Source organism: Meriones unguiculatus, chromosome 14, assembly GCF_030254825.1.
Source record: "Meriones unguiculatus strain TT.TT164.6M chromosome 14, Bangor_MerUng_6.1, whole genome shotgun sequence".
NCBI classification, from domain to species: Eukaryota; Metazoa; Chordata; class Mammalia; order Rodentia; family Muridae; genus Meriones; species Meriones unguiculatus.
Window position 1 is genome coordinate 61,359,884 of NC_083361.1, and position 22,641 is coordinate 61,382,524.

The 22,641-nt window shown below is 40.8% G+C and overlaps 1 non-coding gene across 1 annotated transcript; it reads right to left on the reverse strand.

Moving 5' to 3' along the window:
- Positions 1 to 20,516: 20,516 nt before the first annotated feature.
- On the reverse strand, positions 20,517 to 20,647 carry LOC132647562 (small nucleolar RNA SNORA17). Its single transcript, XR_009585921.1, has one exon. It is a non-coding gene; the product is annotated as a small nucleolar RNA SNORA17 (small nucleolar RNA).
- Between the last annotated feature and the right edge of the window lie 1,994 nt (positions 20,648 to 22,641).

Below are 22,641 nucleotides of genomic sequence, written 5' to 3' on the forward strand. Positions count from 1 at the left end.
GCATTTTTAAGTGACTGGCTATAGGAAGGTCCCCAACCATTAATGATCTGGTGTCCCTTCCTAGGGGGATGGGCCTATTTCCTAGCAACTGTATCTCTAGTGGGCAGGAAAAGAATGCAGTCAGGCTAGTTTTCCCCTCAGGGCATTAAGGCTAGCTCTTCCCTAAAGTTGACTGGACATATCTCCACCCAGCTAGCCTTAGTTCAGGCCTGTGCTTTAAAATAATAACCACTGATTTTTAATCTTTTGGTCTCTCACCTGCACATATGTGGCCAATGAGCAGCTTGGTCTTCATTGTGAGTCAACTGGCAAGTGGAGAGGGGAGGCAATTGCCCACTTTTGGATCACTTCCCCCTGGCAGGGCTACCTTGCCTGGCCTAAGGGGATGAGGATATTCTCAGTCCTGATGCGACTTGAGGTGCTGGGAAGGGTTGATATGGGGGTACGGGGTTGTTAGTATTTAGAAACCTGCTTCTGGGTTGCCTAGAAACATATGATGTCATTATGTGTCATTGGCCACATGGCTACACCAGAAAGACATAGTTACCTTGCCCCTTAAAGGGAACAACCTGACACATAGTCCCTCTCTTGCTCTTGGTCTCTTGCCCTCTCTTGGCCTCTTGCCTCTTGCCCCCTTTTGCCCTCTCCCCTTTCTCTGTCAGGGCACTCCTCTTTTTGCCCCCATCATGTCCTGCTCTCCCTTCTCTCTCTTCATCTCCATCCAATAAACCTCTTTCATGTAAAGTCTGTTGTACGTCTAATCATCATTATTTAATTGTTGCCAACAGGGGTGCTCCACTTTTGTGGGGAGAAAGGGAGAGGAGAAGGGAGAAGAAAGGGAATGTGGTTGACTGGGAGGAGAGGTGGGAAGGGGCACCCTTGTGATGTAAAGGAAATAAAAATTTAAAAAAAGAACTGACTCAATCAGGTGGCTTAAACAATTGATACTCATTTTCTCAGTTCTGAAGAAGGAAGCTGCAACAAAGCTATCAATAGATTGGTTTCCTAGAGTCCTAACACATATCTTGTAAATAGCCATCTTCTCTTGTCTTCAGTGATCTCCATCTTTATATGTCCTTGTCATGATCTCTTTCATTGAGGATACCAGTGATATTTGACCAGGGTTTACCCTAAGTGCTTCAATTCAACTTAGTCAACTTCTTAAAGTCATTATCTTCAAGTAGTTACATTCTTGGATACTAGGTTTAAGGACTTCAGAGAGATCTGTGACAGACATACCTCAATCCATTAGTCTTTCATTTATGATCACAGCTGTTCTCTCAAATCAGGGACACTTCTCTAGTACATATCCTGCATGATGGTTGAAGGGTTTCTTGTGTGTGAGGTTTCATAGAACATCTAAAGGCATCACTTAGTATGGGCTGATCATCACTTCCAGAAGGGTCAGTGTGGTGGTTTAAATAAGAATGGTTTCCATAGGCTCATACATTTGAAGACTTGATCATCATGGTGTGGCACTATTTGAAAAGATTAGGAGGAATGGCCTTTTTGAAGGAAGTGTATCACAGGAAATTGGTCTTTGAGGTTTCAAAAGCCCCATTCCAAGCCTAGAGTTCCTTTCTTCTTGCTGCCTGTAGATCTGGAAGCAGGGCTCTCAACTACTTCTCCAGCACCATGTCTGTCTGCATAGTGCCATCCTTTCCACCATGATGGAATTGGACTAAACTTCAGAAACTCTAAGCAAGCCCCAATTAAATGCTTTCTTTTATAAGAGTTGCCAAGGTCATTGTGTCTCTTCACAGCAAGAGAACACTGATCAAGACAGTCACCAAAGTGGATAGGTCTCCCATTCTCCTGCCATAATGAAAAAAGCATGCTGGAACTGTGCAAAGGTGAATGCATAGACTTACCTTTATATAAAGGAAGTGCAAGAAAAAGCTTGAATCAAAAGAATAAATATTATGGTTTATAAGTGCAACTATTTGGACTAATGGCCAAATATTTAGAAGAACAAGAGGAGATGCCCAGAAATGAAATAATTAGAATGCTTTCTGGCCCTAAATCATGGTAGAAGGTACAGATAAATTCCACTTCAGCTCCAAGGACATTCTCTAGCTGATCTCTGGCTTGACCCACAGTGATATGTAAGAAATGCAACTCAAACACCATTCTTTTACAGGTTTTTTACTGCATCTAACATGATGACCAAGGCCCTTCATAAGCTGGTCCCTGTCCACATAAATATTCTCCTGACTATCTTCTTGTTTATCAAGGTTCATACTCCTTAGTCTTTTACATGACCATGTTCTGCTTTGACACCTTCAAAAATGGTAGATTCATTCTCTAATGTGACTATTCCACCATATTTTTCCTGTCTCAGCTTGGTTCTTGGAGTCTTCCATGAGTCCACAATGTAAGTGTTGGAGAATACACAGTAGCCTGGATAATCTTTAATATCATGCTTGTTAATCTGTCATGTACTGGTTTTTTACATGTACACATTTTTATGTATTATATGATTTTCCCCTCAAATATTTGTCACTCTACAATTGTTTGGCAGAGTACCTGGATCATGAGATAAGCCACAATATGATAGGGTTTGTGCTAATTGATGTTCATAAAATCATTTAAAATTTTTAAAGGATTAAACGGTATGAACTGTTATACCGTTATTCGCTATTATTATTCTTGCTAATCATTTACATTTGGATTTATTGAAGAATGCTTATAAAGTATGAGGATTCACATATGATGACAGAAAAGCGAGTCTGGGCGCAGAAATCTGTTGATGTAACCACTTGTTCACTCTATTCCAGTGTTCCCTGGGATATATGAAGCAATTAGCTGTGGCACTCTCTTCTACACAACTTCTCCATAGCCCAGAGTCCCTCACTGCTGTCTTTCACCAGGTGACAATGGCTGGAGGGAATCTACACTTCTGCAAGCATATGAGAGAAGAGTGGGCAACCAAGACTAAGCACCTGGTAGGAGCAACTATTTCATCCAGTTCTCAGCCACAAAAACTAAATCATACTTTCCATGTTCCAACAATAATAAACTAAGAAATGATGAACACTCTTGCCTTAGAACACAAGCCCATGACATGGAAAATTTATTTATTTATTTTTTGTTATTTTGTTGACACACTGAACCCACATATGCTTGAGTGTGGGATCATCAGCTGTGGAACAGGCAGGTCACCAGGAGCCATTCCCATACAACAAAATAGACTCTCTTCACACCCAGAATATCTTCTTTTTGTAGACAATGAAACTAAAACTACAACCACAAATACCCTTATACAAACGAATGAGTGAATGCATGAAACGAATCAAACCAAAAGATACATCTTCTGGCTCCAGATCCAAGGTTCTCAAAACACTGTTTTCTGTTTGGGTTAAGGAAATAATCACAAAATGTGTTTGGCCATAAGAGCCACATTTGATATTTAGTTCCAAAAACAATATGTATTTTAATTTTCATAAGTCAATGGCAAGGTCAACTTGATGAGAGTGTCACTTCATATCTGATGAGTTTAGTGACTGTCCTCAGCAAATGCTCAAGAAATATTTATATTCCACATGCTACTTAATTCAAATGACATGGGAAAGACAGATCTATGACACAGTATAGATGTCTCTGTCTTGGACAGCTTATTTAGATGTCATAGAAAAGAGCTAAATAAACATCCTGATGTAAATAGGACAACAATGGTCCCAAGGTAGAAAGGACCGGACCCATCTTAGGGGAAAGAGACTGTTGGGATAGAGGTAATTAAAGAGGGCATGGCATGTTGATTTATTACATTATCTAACCTCTTGTCTTTTTTTAATGCTTTGTATGGGATTCATAGAAATGAGTTCTACCCTATTTGAATGAAAAGCTTCCTTATGACTAAGATTCTATTATTACTTCTGACTTCCAGGAAATCTGTTTTTGTGAGACTGCTCTTTCAAAAGTAAGAATTGAGGTTTAAAAACACAGGCTCCCCTAATAACCATCATGGCCAAGTAAAAATGGATTTGGATAAAAAGGGAACATAGAAAGACTCACCAGAGAAGTCAAGAGAGCTGGACAAGATTTGTGGAATAGAGTTGTAGGCATTGGGAAAAGCTGGTGGAATGGAAGAGGAGCCAACAAAATGGAATGGTTCTACACACTGGAATGGTTCTACACACAGGAATTCTCTATAGACTGGTGAAGATGTTGACAGTTATATTAGCTAACTGTGTACAAAAATCCCCAAGCAAGATGTATCTCTGTGATAAAGAGATGCTCAGCAGCAATACAGACAAGTGCATAAACAATTTTTCCTCCTCCTCCTCCTCCTCCTCCTCCTCCTGACATTATCTCCAAAACTGAGCCGTAGACATTCACTATAGGTCTAAAATTCATCCCTTGGCCTTTTCTATTTGCATTCGTGATCCTCCAACCCCTGACAAGGTCTCTGTTATGCTCTATGTGCACATCCCAGTTTGTGGGGTTGGCTGCAAAAACCATGCTAAAACCAATCAATTTCCCAGTCTCCCCGCCTCCATTTTCTTTAGTAGACATTTAGTTCTAACACAAAGATGGTCTCCTTCTACTCCCCCACCATTCATTCTCACATCTAGGCTAAAGTAAGAAAGGAGCTGAGCAAGGAGGGAAGGAGATAGGAATGGAGAGAGAGAGGGAAAGAGAGGCAGAAAGTCAGAAGAGGCAGAGAAAAAGAGGCAGAGATGCAGGGAGGCAGCGAAGTAGGAAAGGAGATATAAAAGATAGAGAGAAGTAATAAAGAAAAGAAAGACAGGTAGAGATCAGACTTAGGAAGGAAGGAAAGAAGGAAGGTAGGAAGGAAAGAAGAAAAGAAAGGGATGGAAGAAGAGAGGAAAGTAACTCAAACTAAAAATAAAAACTTACTGGAAATTGAGGGATGTTTTACTGGATAAACATCATCAAGAAACTTGAAACCAGTCCATTTTTTAAGTAAGATTAATGCTACAGTACCTGGAATTGGAGGGTGTTTCCCTTCAGAGCAAGAGACCGGAATAGGAATCAAGCCCTTGCCCTAGATTATTTGTGCAGACAGTTCTTTTTTAAATGTTTTTATTTATTACAATTTATTGACTTTGTATCCCAGCTGTAGACCCCTCCCTCATCTTTTCCAATCCTGCCCAACCTCCCTCTTCTCCTCCCATTCCCCTTCCCCAGTCCACTGATAGGGGAAGTCCTTCTCCCCTTCCATCTAATCCTAGCCTATCAGGTCTCATCAGGACTGGTTGCATTGTCTTCCTCCATGGCCTGGTAAGGCTTGTACCCCCTATCAGAGGGAGGTGATCAAAGAGCCAGCCACTGAGTTCATGTCAGAGACAGCCCCCTTTTCTCCTTACTAGGGAGCCTATTTGGACACTGAGCTGCCATGGGCTACATCTGTGCAGGGGTTCTGGATTATCTCCATGAATGGTCTTTGGTTGGAGTATCAGTCTCGGAAAAGACCCCTAGGTCCAGATTCTTTTGGCTCTGTTGCTCTCCTGTGGAGTGATATTCCCCTCCAGGTCTTTCTCCCCCTTCTTTCATAAGATTCCTTGCATTCTGCTCAAAGTTTGACTATGAATCTCAGCATCTGCTTTAATAGCCTGATGGGTAGAGTCTTTCAGAGGCCCTCTGTGGTAGGCTCCTGTTTTGTTCCTTGTTTTTGCCATCTTCGGATGTCTATCCCGTTTGCCTTTCTGAACGAGGATTAAGCATCTTACCCAGGGTCCTCCTTCTTGATTAGCTTCTTTAGGTGTACAGATTGTAGTATGATTATCCTATGTTATATATCTAATATCCACTTATAAGTGAGTATATACCCTGTGTTTCTTTCTGCTACTCTTTGTGAGTAGTTTCGCACAGTCCACACAGACCTGACAGCCTTGGTCAGAGTCGATAGGAATGGAATACATCCACAGGTTATTCACTAGGCCAAGCCAAATCTTCTTCTGGAGAGGTTTGGAACTAGGATTGGAATTAGCCTGCACCTGTGAATAACTGAACTGAGAGATCCTGCAGTAAGCCCCAGGGCATCTACACTGAAGCACATTACAAATTAAATGAGCTGGTATGCCAAGAAGATTTAATATTCAGTGACTAAAAAGTAATGGATAAGAACTTCTGTGAACAACAGAGATAGGTCCAGAAAATGCTGTATTGTCCCAGAAAGAGGCAGGAAATGAGGCATTTGACCAAATGTTCTACCAGAAGAGAACTTTATACTTTGCAATATATCACTTGACATGTTTCTCTTTTTAACTAAAACAACTTTTCTATTTTTTTCTTCTTCTCCATAAAACTGTTCCCTAGTAAGTCTGAAATGGTAATTGTTAGGGTTTGGATCTGAAATATCCCTGAAGGCTCATTGTGCTGGTTCAACTAAAAATGGCCCCCGTAGCCCCTAGAGAGTGACACTATTAGTAGGTGTGGCTTTGTTGAAAGAAGTGTGTCACTGGGGGTGGGCTTTGAGGTTTCAGATGTTCTTATACATGCCCTTCACTTTTATTTAACACAGTACTTGAAGTCTTAGGTAAAGCCATAGCCAATAAAGAAGGTACACAGAAAAAAAAAGTAAAGCCAAAGTATCCTTATTTGAAAATATTTGTTTATGTATAAAATTTGCCTTTATACACAAAGACCCTCAAGACTTGAACAGAAAATTTGTACAGCTGATGAAAACAGTCAGCAAAGTTGCAAGGTAGAAAATAAACACAGAAAAATTAGTTGCCTTCCTACATACAAATTGCAAACATGCAGAAAAAGAACTCAGGGAAACAACGCCATCCACAGTAGGCTCAAAAACATTTTGGAATACTTCTAACCAAAAACATGAAAGATTTGTACAATGAAAACTTCAGGAAGCTGAAGAAAAAAAAATCAAAGAAGACATAGTAATGGGGAAAGCATGCCAGCAGTCACAGATTAGTGAGATGAATAGTCTGAAAATGGCTTTCCTGACTGTTTACTGCTCTAGAGACAGTGGAACCTGGGAAAATGGAGCATAAAAATAAGGTGGACTGAAGTCTCATGCAAAAGCCAACTTTGCTTAAAGCATCAGTCAATTTATAACCTGAGGGATAAGAAAGATCATCTGAGTAAAAGTTCTCCATGAGTTCAAGTTGTATATAATCATAAGGACAGGCTGCATGTAGCAAAAAAAAAAAAAAAAAAAATGCTTTTTTTTAAAATAGAGGCATATAAATAAATAACAATAGCCAGTTGTAGTAAGTTAACTGAAGTAAACTCATTCCTATCTGCCACATGTGTGAGGAACATGATAACACATTGCTAGAAAAAACTATGTTTTAGAAGAAACTGGGGTCACAAGATTCATAATTGGATGAATATTTTTATAGATTCTATGTTTGTTTGTGTTTGAATAAATTTATGTGCACCTACTTTTTTAAGTAGGAAATATCTTTCTTTAACATGTAACTATGAAATTAGTATAATTCTATTTGGATTATGCTAGAATTGGGTTTCACTCTAAAAATAACTGAATATTTTAAAGATTCTTATGCTTGTTTGTGTGTCTGAATAAATTTATGTGCACCACCTGTGTGCAGGAGCCCTTGGAAGGTAGAAGCAGGTGCTGGATCCCTAGAACTGTAGTTGGAAGCTGCTATGAGCATCTTTTTGTGGGTCTTGTGCAAGAGCAGTAAGTGCAACAATCTTTGAGGCATCTTTCCATCCCATCATTCAATGAATTTTGGTTTCTGATTGGAACATGAGTTTTTTCAATATTATTTTGCCATTTTATAGTGTACTTATGCAAAGTGCAAAGTACTTATTCATAAATATTATATATTCATAGGCTGGAGGGATAGTCCAGAGATTAAGAACAAGTACTTGCTGCTCTTCCAGAGGACCAGAGTTTAATTCCTGGAAATCACTTTGAGCAGCATAGAAGCTACCTATACCTCCAGCTCCAGGGAAGATGATCTTTGACTCTCTTTTTTGGCTTCTATGGACATGGTACCTACACACACACACACACACGCTCACACAAATTTGATCAACTCAGAAAACATTTTAAGAAGATGCCTTGCATTCTGCAGTATCAAATATTCTTCCAAGATTTAAACTGTTTGGATAGAAATAAACAAGCACATCCATTTCCTTAGTATGCAAGATTGCTTCCATTTTTGGTAAAGGGTAAAAGTATATTTGTACCAAAGAAATTCTTTAAGATGAATTTGATTCATATACCTATTTTTTAGATGTGTATTTTGGGGGTTGTGCAAATTTTCTTAGATAAAAAAGAGATCATGGGTAGAAAATCCTGTGACGCCTCACATTATGGCATACTCCCACTGTGATGTTGGCTTTGCTTGCGGCCAAAGCTATGGATACAGACGACACTGGAATGAAATTTCTGGAATCATAAGCCAAACTAAATCCTCCTTAAAGTTGGCTTTTTCAGGCATTTTTTTTACAAGAGAAAGCTGACTCCCTTTGCATCCATTCTTTTGGCTGTATCCATGCCTTCTGCCATAAATACCTCTTTCTGGTACTTTTTACCCCTCAGTTAGGCAAAAGCCTTCCTGCATGGTTTTCAATCAGATCTGGGTAGTGGAAAAGTAGCTCTTAAGCCTATTTTATACCCAGAGCCAGTGTAGTTAGTGTTCAGCTATACTCACTTTAGTTGCAATAACCAGGTTATGTCTTTGTAGGGACAGAAAAAACAGGTTTCAAAACACCTCAGAGTCATCTGCCTTATAATTAAAATAAGAATTAAGGTTGATTTCTTTGTGCTTTAAAAGAGCAAGGGGTAGCTATCATTTATAGTTCTATATAATTAAGAAGAGCATTCTTTAAAAATGAAATCAAGTGAACACCAAGGTTCATGTAGCAATCATAGATGCTAACATCTTTCTCATAAATAATTTAGCCACACTGTTAGCGACAAAAGTTCAGCATTGGAAATAGATGAAAACTCTAAAAGAAGAGTGAAGTGTGAATACAAGTGTAAGGCAGTATTGTTACAAGTAAACTGACACCAGTCCTGCAGAGGCAAACTCTGGAAGAGCCTCTAATATATGAATATGAAGTGCCAGCATGGCCTCTTTTCAAAAATTGTAGCACTGGTCCCTCACATAAAAGTCATTTTGTGTTTGGTGATATATCTGGCAAAAGAGAAGATCTTTATTTTTTTCTCTCTCTCTCTCTTGAAAAATCGTTGTCCCTAGGATAGAGGAACACATGATCAAAATCTACTATATAATTGCTTTTCACCACCACACCTGACTCTTGCTTCCCTGTATCCTGGCACATCTATTACCAGTATTCTTACAGGTACTACATGGATACATCATATGAAAAATCCTGTGGCTATGGATGTTTATGGTTGTGTGGGCTTCGCGTCCACAGCTCTCATCAGATTCTTAAGTAACAGTCATTGCTAAGGACTACTGTAAAGTTATCCCACTTGACACTTTTTTAAGAACTTCACAAGCATTAATTCACTTAATCCTCACAATAATCCTCTAGGTAAGTTAGACCATTATCCCCATTTCACAAAAGAAAGAAACTGAAGCACCAAGAGGTTGATAATCCACCAAAAGCACAAATGGGGCTTATTATTGTGGAATCCAGAATAGGAGTCCCACAGTCTGACACCTCACCTCAGGCTATGTTCTGAATTATATGGCTTTCCTGGATTCCTAAAAGACTTCTTGGCTTGATTAAGATATCCAAGCAAAGCTGTAATGTGAGGCTTTGAGGCAATGATAGGACACTTAAACCATAGCACTTCCTCTTCTTCCTGTCTTTACACACACACACACACACATTCATGCACACACACATACATAGAGTAAGACAGACAGACAGACAGACCTAGACAGACAGACAGAGGGGGGAAACAGGAGCACACAGAGAGAGAGGGGAAGGAAAGAAAATAAATGAGAAGAGGAAGAGCAGATTTAGCTGCCCAGATTTATTCTTATTCTTTCACTTGAGTGCAGTGGCAATTGCTTAATAAACAGGGTCTGACATTTGCTTCGTGGGTTTTCCGTGACCATTGATTTATTTCTAAGACCTGGAAAACAGTTGTTTTCTCCACTAAAAACCACTATTACCAGAGTTTATGAAACGTTAAATGCTGAGGAGCTGTGGACCCAAAAGGGAGCTGGTACTTAATGATTTTTCCATCTTGGGAAAAATCTTAGTTAAGTTTATGGACAGTTAGGAAATTGAAAACTTATAAAACAACAAAAACAAAAACAAACAAACAAACAGGCTTTGGATTCTGCCAAATTAATTAGGATGTAAGCCGCAAGGTATACTTTGGAATCATTAGACTGAGTAATTCTACAAAAATAAAAGCAGATTATAGTGTAAAAATAAAGAGCTCAAAGTGGGCATATTTGTGTATCATCGATCCAGTCAAAACAAAATTTGAATAAAATAGAATGAAGAGATAAAGGTCTAATACTGGTGCCCCAACAGAAGAGAAATCATCTGATTTTTCTTGGTCTACATACTCTGACTTTATTGTTTAAATTCCATAGATTCGGATTCTCCTGTTTCTTCCTGTGGTAGCAGCTTGGTTCTTGACAAAAATGAAAATAAACCTTTGATGTATCTTACCTGCTGTTAGGTTTCAAACTCAGGACAAATGGTTAATTAAGGTGCCAATTTGACCTTGGCTGCCAGTTTCTCTCAGCACTGTCAATACCTGTTGAAGAGATCTGGCTCTTCTCAGTACTTCTCACCCCCATCCACCCTCAACCTCCCTAGCTCCTGAGTTTCACTGTCCATCCCACAGCTGCTTTTTCTTATATAACTCAACCATCTTGACTATGGCATCTCTTGGCTTCCTGGTCTCCTGGCTTGTTCCTGGCCTCTGGGCTCCTGGTTCCACCGCTATGGTGGTTTGCATAGGTACGGCCCCCATTGACTCATGTGTTTGAATGCTTAGGCCACAGGGAGTGGTGCCATTAAAAGGTGCAGTCTTGTTGAAGCAGGTGTGGCCTTGTTGGAGGAAGAGTGTCACTTCACTCTAAGGGCAGACTTTGAAGTATCCTATACTCAGCCTCTGCCTAGTGTGGAATCCAGTCTCGTGCCCGCAGATCAAGATGTAAAACTCTCTGGTCTTCCATTACCATGTCTGCCTGCATGCTGTCATGCTTCCCACCATCGTAATAATGAAATTGTAAATCAGCCCCATTTAAATGTTTCCCTTTATAAGAGTTGTCATGGTCATGGTTTCTCTTCACAGCAATGAAACCCAAACTAAGACAACCAAAGCTCTCATGGTCATGTTCAGTCTGGGCTCTTCCGGATGCGTCTGGCTGTGCTCTCCCTCATTTCTATAATAAATGTCTCCTCAACCCATACCTAAGAGCAGTCATGTTCTCATTTTTTTTCCCATTGAACTTTGGGTATTACAAGCCATCTGAGCTCTCATGTCTAGTCACCTCTGATAAAAGATCTACTTGATCCAGCTCTTTCCATCCCAAGAATCCTGAGGAATCCCTTTCCAGTTCAGTGAGGCCTGCCTGATCAAGCTACTATTGAAGCCACATTCTAGGTCCAACTTTGTGACTTCTCCATGATGGGAGATGAATAGCAGTACTAAGAAGGTACCAGGGTTATGCAAATGCTTCTCGGATACTGCATGATTACAGTACTATTCAAAATCTAGATTCTCTTTTTCAGTTAACAAAGTGTCTATGCCTCTGGTTGGTTGGTTAGTTTTGTGCTGAGAATTGAAACTGGGGCCTTACATATGCTAGGTAACTCCTCTACCACTGAGCTACATACCCAGCACTTCTCACTCAAAAAGTACCTCGTATGATTTCCACTGAGGGATTACTGAAATTTCAGGATATGAAGTAAACCTCAAATTCTCCTAAAATCCACAGAACACTTCACCATTTAAGCAATGATAGCTCTCTCATCACCTTTTCCCTTAAATTCCCCAGGTCCCCTTATATAGAGTACATCTTGACAGCATGGTATTAAGTGTCCAAGACACCTCTGTTTCAAATCTAGCTTGAGATTCTTTGCCAAACTAAGATTGGAAGAGATACTCTACCATCAGGGGTCATTTTGCGTGCTCAGCTCTGAGAAGAAAAATTTGAAACTACAAGAGTCACTTAGAAAAGCAGATCTAATTGGGAGACCTGAAATACAGCCAGGTCAACTGGTTTCTCACACCATTCCCAAGGCTCAGGAACGCTGGATTCATTCTCACCCAATGGCACCCCCTCACAAAAGGCAGCCTATTTACCAGCAAATAAAGGACCAGGTTTATTTTTCCCATCCCTAAGAAAAACAGCTGCACCTGAACAAATTCGCAAGGTCAGACTGGTCCACAGTTGATGAAAACTTACCCTGATTGCAGTCCTAACAAAGGCTGAAGACAAATCTAACCCACATCCTCTAGTTTTGACCCCCTGCTGGATGGGGTGTTTCCTCCTCCTTTACTAACAGCATCATTGGCCGCCCCAGCAAGGCCTGCTTTGGAACAGGAAAGGGACTTTCTCACAATCTCTCCTAGCATCTCCCTTAGTTTCTTCTGCACCTGGGATCTCCCTGGGGGCTTCTTAATCGAAGTCTGACTAAGCCTGACCTTGCCTTGGTTTATGAGGGTAATGAAATCACAGCCCCAGGTGGGGTGGTTGCAGGTGTACTCGGGCGGCCATTCTGAGCCTTGTTATTTCTATAATCTGTCACAAGCTGTCTCCTGCTTAGGGTTGCGCATTACAATTTAATGAATGTGTTTTCTTATTAAGACGAATCTCGTCCCTGCCAATCCAATTAAGTTTATAAAATTCACCTGGAAAATTTTAGCAAAGTGGGCTGCAAAGTAGTTGTTTTTCTTTCTTTTTGGTTTTCTCTGTTTGAAATTGTTGGCACAGGACTGACTGGCTGTGACTTGCTAAAGCAAAGAGATAGGTGGGAAGGGCTGAAAGCTCTAGTGCTGCCATGTGATTCTAAGCAACTTTTCTCTAGTCCATGGGGATTCAGTTCTGGTTAATAAAATTATTGGTTTGATCATATTAGCATAGCTAACATGTTTTCATTTGTTGACTCAATGCTATGTAGCATATGTGTACAAGAGGGTACTAAAAGGTGGATGATATGCCAATTGTAAAATGCCATCAGGCATCTCAGAAAACATTCCCTTAAGGACAGGCAATAGAGATATTGCTGGGCCTCTAAAATCTATACGTACGCTTACCAAATTCAAAACCTACTTTCTTTTGAGACAGGGTTTTGGATATCTGAGGATAACCCCATCATCCCTGCTATCTTAGTTTGGGTTTCCATTGCTGTGGAGAGACACCATGACCAAGGCAACTTTTATAAATGAAAACATCTAACTCGTGTTGCCTTACAACTTCAGAGGTTTAGTCCAAAATTGTCATGTAGGAAGCATGGTAGCACGCATGCAGACATGGTGCTGGAGAAGAAGCTGAGAGTTCTACATCTTGATCCTAAGGTAACATAAAGAGATTGTCTTCCACACTGGGTGGATCTTGCATGTAGGAGACCTCAAAACCCAACGACAGTGACACACTTTTTCCAATAAGGTCACACCTTCTAATAGTGCCACTCCATAAGTGCCACACATGAGCCTATGGAAGCCATACCTATTCAAACCACCACACCTACATAGCTGGGGAAGCATTTGACCCTCATGCTTCTACCCTTGCGATTCTGTGATTCTGTTACACTGGTTCATTCAGTGTAAATGATCAAACCCAGGCCTTCAGGTATGCTAAGCAAGCACTCTACCATCCTCAGCCCATAACCTATACCCTATACAGACTATGACTCTAATAGCAAAACCCAGCACAGATGAAGTTAGTGCCCAGTAAGTAGAGTGAAGTCTGCAAACCTCTTTGTTCCCAGCTCCGAGATTCCAGTCAATTCATCTTCTGATACGGTTTGAATATAAGATGGTTCTCTTCTACCATTTCCAATGTTACTGGATGCTTCGTTACCAGCTACTGATACTGTTTGGTGTTTGGGAAGAGAGGTGCTCCTCTCGACTGTAATGTGCAAAAACTAAATTCAAGCTAGAAGTCATCACTCCATGGAGAATAGAATAGAATATTCCAGCAGCAGCAGCAGCAGCAGCAGTAGTAATATAGAGTATTTATTTGCTTCAGTGAGACACTCATTCATTTGTATGTTATAGCTTTCCCATGCGGAGAACTATACATACAACTAAAGGCTCACACACAAGAGGTATAAAGGTCAGCAGTTTGTAAAAACCAACTCTTAGTTCAGGACGTTAACAGAGCACTGTCAACCTCAGGAAACCATACAATATTCCAAATCTCAATGAGCACCCTTCTGGGCCTGTCAAAAATAATGACAATATATTTGCATTCACAAAGTAACACTCATTTCTGCTCCTTTCTGAAGTGGCCTGAAGTATGTAATTGCCTCTTTTATAAGCTTCATATAAATGGTCTCACACATATACATCCTTTTAATTAAAGCAGATTTAAAATGTCTATACACGTATGATATTGTATCTTCTCTGTTTTCATTACTGTGTAACCTTCCACTGTATATGTATACAGTATTATAAAATATAGCAAATCATTTCTTCTACCATTCACTAACATTGGAATTATTAACAAATTGGATTTTTTAAAATAACTAAAATGAGCGACCTCTATTTCTGCTGTACCCCTGGTATGTGATTACGTCCTTAGTTTATACCTGGCAGTAGAAGTTCTGGGCCATAAGCTTTGCCTAGGTTAAGTTTGAAGAATACTGCCAAGACATGTTCAGAAATAGCCATGACTTTGAACAACAGTGCTTGAGAATTTTACTCCATGTACAGTCTTGCTGGACTTGGTGTTATCTGTGTTTTGCATATTTACTAATTTGGCAACTATGTAGCCATACCCTATTCTTTTAACATGCTCTTTCTTCATAATTAATAAAAAAGATGGCATCATTTTCACACATTTGCTGGCATTTGGACAACTACAGCCCACCTGAATCAGTTGTGGTATGTGTCCTTTGGTAGAGACCATAATGTATGTCTTCCCACATGGACATCTAGTTGTCTCTCCCACATTTGTTGACACAAAGAGTCATGCTCATGATTCCTAAGTGCTACCCTCACTGTGAGTCATTTGTCATTATATTCGTGAAGCCATTCCCAGGGTTTCTTTTTTATAGCAGTGGCTTAATTGTCCATATGTCTGTCTGTATTAGTCAGCTTTCTGTCATTTTAACCAACACCCAAGCTAACTGTGATGGCTAACCTTGGCTGTCAGTGTGACTTCATCTGGAATCCACTAAAACCCACACTACTGGGTACTCCTATGAGGGACATTCTTTATTAGATTATCAGAAGCAGAAAGGTTCATCCTATGTCTGGACCAAACCTTCCAATGGCAGACTACACCAAAGGTCATGGAAGAAGGAAACGTTACCTTCTGAAAATTAGCAGTTTTCCAGGAATCTTCCAGTATTCTGGTGTCAGATTGGGACTGAGGCATCCAGACTCAAGGACAGCTATCAGGGTTGAAGCATTTCCATTCTGAGACAGCCATTATTGAGCTACTCAGATTATATCCAGCAAGCCAGTCTAAGGAATCCTCTTTTAATATATATGTTCATTCCACCTGTCCTGTTCTTTTAGAACCCTGACTAATACAGTAACAACTTTAAGAAAGGAAAGTTTGTCTGGCTCCCAACTTCAGAGGTTTTGGTCCTTGACAGATGCTGTTATGCTGGGCCTGTGTGCCCCTTAGATATAGGAATATCTACTGTATGCTTTGGTGAGTCAATTCCCCATAGAAAACTGATTGTCATTCCTCCAGAACCAATTATACTTTTTTAGCCCAAAAATCCTGAATGTTATATATCAGACTTACTTCAAGGTATTTCATTCTTTGATTGATACATAATACATAAGCCAATAGATCTATGCATTAATTTTCATGCTCTGTTTTTATAATGCAGAATACTTTCTATGTTGATCTTTTATGCTGAGCTCAATTAATATTAAATTCTCCTAAACCACATACTTTCTCCAGGACAGCTGGCAAAAAATGCCACGACTTACATGTATGTCTCTGAGTAGGATCCTACAAGCAGAATTCAGTCCCTTGGACCTCAATCACCCTTCATCTAGCTTTATTTTTAAACTACTTTCATCTAGCTTTATTTTAAAAAAATGCTATGTATGTTTTTCAAACTGCCTTCAAACGGATATTTGAATTGAGTCATCTAACCTTTTTTATGAATATTAAAATTAATCTCAAAGTTTTTGTCACAAGATAACTTAAAATAAAAGCAAAAATTCCTATTAAAATACTCAAATTAAATTCTTCTGTAAGTTAAAAGATGTACTGAAATACAATATGGGGGTTGGTGAATAAGGCAATCAAAGCATTCTTTTTAAGTAAGTTTCTAAAATTGTAATAGAGTCAAAGGAAAATCATTGCTTCTTAAAAGCAATTTTACCTTTTTTTGACACAGCTATTACTTTACTTAATAAAACATAACTGTTACTTTTATTAACAGCAAAACCTATTAATAAGTGATTATTTTTTTCAAACTAAAACTGCTAATGGCTAGGAAGTTGACTCAGGCAGTAGAGTGACCATTGCAAAAGCCGAAGGACCTGAGTTCAGATCCCCAGCACCCACAACTTTAGAAAGCAGATGTGGTGGTGTGCACTGGAATCCTAGAGCTAGGGAAGCAGAGACAGGACAATCCCTGGGCTTCACTGGCCAGCTAGGCCTGTTGATCTGTGAGCTTTCAGTTCACTAAGAGAGCCTGTCTCAGAAAATTAAGGTAGAGAATGACTGAGTAAGGCATTCAGCCTAGACATCCTTCATCCTTCACATATATGTGTGTCTACACACACACACACACACACACACACACACACATTCACACATGCACACTTATATGCATGCAAAAAGTACTGTTATCTATACAAGGAACGTAGGTGCCAATGTCGACAATTTAAACAGGTACTCTCCCCACTGTTCCATATCCACATATTCATAATTTTTTACTTGGCTTGTTTGGCATCTTAGGCTTCAAGATTTTATTTTATTTCCCCAAAATATTCACTTTCATCCCTTTTGATTATGCCAAATGGCATGCTTCTGTTATATTAACAAAAACAAATAGAACCGTGACACACAAAAATGTATTTCCATTATATTTATTTTCCAACATTCAATTTGGATGCTCAAAAAAAAAAAGGTAAATTAAATTTAAGTGACTGTTTCTGGGGAATAACATCAGTTATACAGCCACATTCTACATCAGAAGATATGTAGAGAATTCAATATTACTAGTGTTATATAGATAGATCTTACAATGTCTAAGTTGTAGCTGATATAGTTTTGGGTAAAGTGAGGAAAGTAAATAACATGTTTACAAAACGTGTTTTTTGTTCAATTGAAAAATCTTCAAAACTTATTTCTTTGGGCTGGAGTATGATTCGGTGGTGGAATTCTTGCCTAGCACTCATGAGACCCTGGGCTTGACTACTCAGCGTCAAAAAAGAAAACAATTTCTCTGCCATGTCCTATTTCCTGTGGTACAACAAGCCAAGAATCCAAAAGTTGCTCATTGAAGAATTATGATTTGAACAAGGTGGACAAACAGAAGTTTCATAGACCTTAAGAGCATAGAAATATCAATAAATTGTCTTAGGTTGTGAGACTTGAACTGAACGAGGAATAAAGGAAGGAATTGAAAGACTAGTATAGGAAGCAAAGAGATACAAGCACAAGAGTCCTAACGTGGCTGAAGAATGCCTCTGATGGAGATTTCCCAAGAGGCTTTGAACCAGAAGGACCTATAACGGGAGCATGACACCGTTGCTGGCTATAAATGCTGGCGGGAGCAAGGGTACACCCAACAGGTGGAAGAAATGGAATCACTTTGTGGACCTGCCCATGCAGAAATTGAAATAACCAAAGATGATGATTGAGAGAGAGAGAGAGAGAGAGAGAGACAGAGACAGAGACAGAGACAGAGACAGAGACAGAGACAGAGAGAGAGCAAGATTTTCACCCAACTGCCAAATCATCTAAGGTTACCAAAAGAGCTAGGAAAGGCTAAGGCTGGGAAAACAAGAAGAGACCACAAGAAATGAGCTGGACAACTTAGCTAATGCTGTGCTTCCTTATATTTTAAACAGTTTCTCAAATTTAGAAAGTTCAAACGTTAGGCAAGATGGGATCAAAACCTGACCACATACTAAGCCAATTGTTCCAGGACACCTAAGACACCAGCAGCGATATAAACTGCAACAAATGTGCCTGTTTCAAATATTTACTAAGTGGATTTTTCAAAGAGTCAAAGATACATAAGTAGAAGTGTTGCTAAGGAAAACAGTTGTCTGTCCAGGTGTCCTGAAAGAAGGATATCACAAAACTGGATGGACTCGTGATATTATTCTTTAGTAACATGCTAAGTACACCTGTGCCTGGCCCTGGGATATGCCGGTTATACTCCACTGTGGGTGTTGGAGAAAACCATATTATCTTTGCTTTGCCGGAAGTCAATATTTACAGTTCCTCCTAAGTTTCCTAGTAGCTTAGAACAAACTAGCATTTGGCAACTACGAGGGCTACAGCACACAGAAGCCAAACAACAGAAGTAGAGGCCTAAGATGACATTCATCTGATCCAGACACTCGTAAGCTATGTTCCACAAGTCAAACCCAGCCTGCTGCCTGTTTTTCATGGCCAGCAAGCTAAGTGTAAAATGCGAAGATAATTAGTCTTCAGAGAACAGTAGCCTGATTTTGCCTCTTGGTGCACAAACACAAGATAGTAATTACTAACTGGACTTAATTGTTTTTAATTTTTATTGGTTCTTTGTGAATTCACATCATGCACTCCAATCCCACTCATGTCTCCCTCTTTCCATACCTTTTATCCACCCTTGCAACATCTTCCCTGACAAAGAAGAAAAAAATCTCATTGTGGAAGCTGTAGAGTATCACAGTGTATTCTACAGTTTACCCTTTTGTCCACAATTCTTTGCTCAAATATGTTCACTGATTGCAATGATTCCTTGGTCTTGTATGAAACCTCTGGCTTCTATTACTCGATCGATACTGGAACCTCTCTGGGGCTTCTATTGGATATCCTGTTATTGCCCTATTATCATGGAACTCCTGTAGCTTTGGATCTGTATGACTGGCCCCTTCATGCACTCCAGCAGTTCATCAAAGTGGTACATGTTGGGGTGGGCCAATTCAAAGCCCTGGATCTGGGCCTGAGAGGTAATTGAGAGGGTCCCTCTGCTGCCTATCCTGATCTCAGGCACTTGGGGAGGGCTTATCTGACACCCCCCCACACACACACACACATCAGGGCCAGCTCTATTCTGCTGCCCAGGTAAGGTTCTGGGCCCACTTTCCCAAGTGTTATAGCCAGTGAGGGACATGACGAGTTCTCCCACTCTCATGACCCCAGGGCCAACTCTCCAGCCTGCCTTAAGTGGTAAAGGATAAGGGAGGCGAGGAGGGTGCCTCTCCCTCATCTGAACCACAACACAGCACACAAGAGGAACAGCTCACTCGCCCAAGCACCCCTCCCCCCACCAGGGCCAGCTCTACTGTGCTGCAGTACACCGGTGAGATGCAGGGCCCGTTCTCCAGAGTGCTGGTGAAGGACAGGGACAGCTCTCCTGCTCTAAGGCCAGGTATCCAACCTGCTGCAACTGGTGAGGGGTAAAAGGGGAGGAGGGTATCTTTGTTTTGTCCATGCCACCGCTCAGGAAATGGTGGCTCATATCCAGCTCTCCTAGTCTCACATCCTCAGGATTGGCTCACCAGCAACTCCCTGCAAGTAGTGGGGCCTCTCTTCCTAGTACTGCAGCTGGCTAGGAGTGAGGTAAGCTCTCCTTTGATGCCCAAGTGAGGGGTTGGGCCAGTTCTGTACAACTTTCAGACATTAACATGTCCCCGGATGACAGCCCAGACCAGGGACATCTGCCTGGCCTTTGATGGCAATAGACCCCCCGCTGCTGCAGGGCCGTGGATCCAGATGTAACGCCTGGTGGCATCACAGGCCAGGACCCCAGCTTGGTCCCAGATGGCATCACCGACTACTCACATCAGGCTGTGTCTCACTACCTTTGAGTCTCCAGTTCTGCCTCTCTTCATTGGGCCCACACCCTTCTGTTTCTCTTTCTCTTCCATTTCTCCACCACTTACTTGTTCCTCCTTGCGGGGCACAGGGGTCTCTGAGTGTCTGGGGTTGTCTCAGGAGTATTCTGCCTTACTTAGGAGTGCTACACCATACTTCTGTATTACGGCACTGGACAGGGGTCATCTTGGGCCCACCTTCCCAGGCCTGCATGGTGCCTGACTGGGCTCAGGGCTCACTCCTTGTTCTCCCAGGCCTACACAAGTGATTCCATGCAAGAGTGGTCTGTTTCAGTCTCACTCCTACGCAGGGCCTGTGGTCTTCCTGTCTCCCTTTTGGGCCTGGGCAGCAGCACTGACCTGGTGGTCATCTCAGGCTAGCTCCCAGGGGGCCCCTGGGGCCTGACTGGCAATCATCTCAGGCTCTCTGTTTTCAGGGAAAGTTAGACTACTAATCATTCTGATATTCACAGGTCAGAACACTGAACACAGACTAGCCTCCCTCCTTCCTGCCACTTACTGATGCAAGTGTGACACAGCAACCACACCTACAAAGCCTCTAGGGACAAGGATTTAAAGGTTTTTAAATATATTTTTTATATTAATGACAGGTTATTTACTCTGTATCCCAGCCATAGCCCCCTTCCTCATCCCCACCCAATCCCACCTTTTCTCCCTCATATCCTTCCTGCCCCTTTCCAAGTCCACTGATAGGGGAGGTTCTCCTCCCCTTCCATCTGACCCTGGTTTATCAGGTATCTTCAGGACTGGCTGCAATGTCCTCCTCTGTGGCCTAGCAAGACTGCTACTCCCTCAGGGATTAGGGGGAGAGGTCAAAGAGCCAGCCATTGAGTTCATGTCAGAAATAGCCTCTGTTCCCCTTACTAGGGAACCCACTTGGATACTGAGCTACCATGGGCTACAACTGAGCAGGGGTTCTAGGTTATATCCATACATGGTCCTTGGTTGGAGAAACAGTCTCATATAAGACCCTTGTGCACGGATATATTTGGTCCTTGTGGAGCTCCTGTCCTATCCAGGTCATACTAACTCCCCCTTCTTTCATATGATTCCCTGCACTCTGCCGAAGGTTTGGTTATGAGTCTCAGCATCTGCTTTGATACACTGCCAGGTAGAGTCTTTCAGAGGACCTCAGTGGTAAGCTCCTGTCCTGTTACTTGTTTTCTCCTACTTCCAATGTCCATCCCGTTTGTCTTTCTAAGTGAGGATTGATCATCTTACCCCGGGTCCTCTTTGCTGTTAATCTTCTTTAGGTGTACAGATTTTAGTATGTTTATCCTATCTTATAGGTCTAGTATAAGTGAGTATATATAAGGGAGTATATATACTGTATGTGTCTTTCTGCTTCTGGGATACCTCACTCAGGATGATCTTTTCTAGATCCCACCATTTGCCTGCAAATTTCATGATTTCTTTATTTTTAATTGCTGAGTAGTATTCACACCAACAGCACAGGCTCTAAGATAAACAATCAATAAATGGGACCTCATGAAACTGAAAAGCTTCTGTAAAGCAAAGAACACTTTTGTCAGAACAAAACGACAGCCTACAGACTGGGAAAGGATCTTCACCAACCCTACATCTGACAGAGGGCTGATATCCAGAATATATAAAGAACTAAAGAAGTTAAAAAGCAATAAATCAAGCAATCCAATTAAAAAATGAGGTACAGAGCTAAACAGAGACTTCTCTGTAGAGGAATATAGAATGGCAGAGAAACACTTAAAGAGATGCTCAACGTCATTAGCCATCAGAGAGATGCAAATCAAAACAACCCCGAGCTTTCACCTTACACCCATCAGAATGGCTAAGATCAAAAACTCAAGTGACAACACATGCTGAAGAGGTTGTGGAGAAAGGGGAACCCTCCTCCATTGCTGGTGGGAATGTATATTTGTACAACCACTTTGGAAATCAGTCTGGTGCTTTCTCAGACAATTAGTAATAACACTTCCTCAAGATCCAGCTATACCACTCCTAGGCATATATCCAAAAGATACTCAAGTACACAACAAGGACATTTGCTCAACCGCGTTTGTAGCAGCTTTATTCGTAATAGCCAGAACCTGGAAACTACCCAGATGTCCATCAACAGAGGAATGGATACAGAAATTGTGGTACATTTGTACAATGGATTTAAAGTTGTTTTTTTTTTTTTTTTTTTAAAGCTTAAACATTAGACTAAGATATGTGTCTCCTTGAAGCATTGCTGTTCTCTCTCCATGACTTCCATCTCCTGAACTTGGATAAATCCCACTGTTGTGCTATGAAATGCAGTAACAGGAAACTGAAAATGAGGGACTGGATAGATGTCGTACCAGTTAAGAACACACACTACTCTTGCAAAGGACCACACTCCATTTCCCAGAATCCGTGTTAGATGGCTCACAACCACTTGTAACTACAGCTTGACGAGAAGTAATACTCTTTCCTGGCCTCTGTAGGCACTGCACTCATTTACAAACCCACACACAGCTACACACAAATACACATGATTAAATCTAAATATAAATTCTTTGAAGAATATCTGAAAATGACCCTGT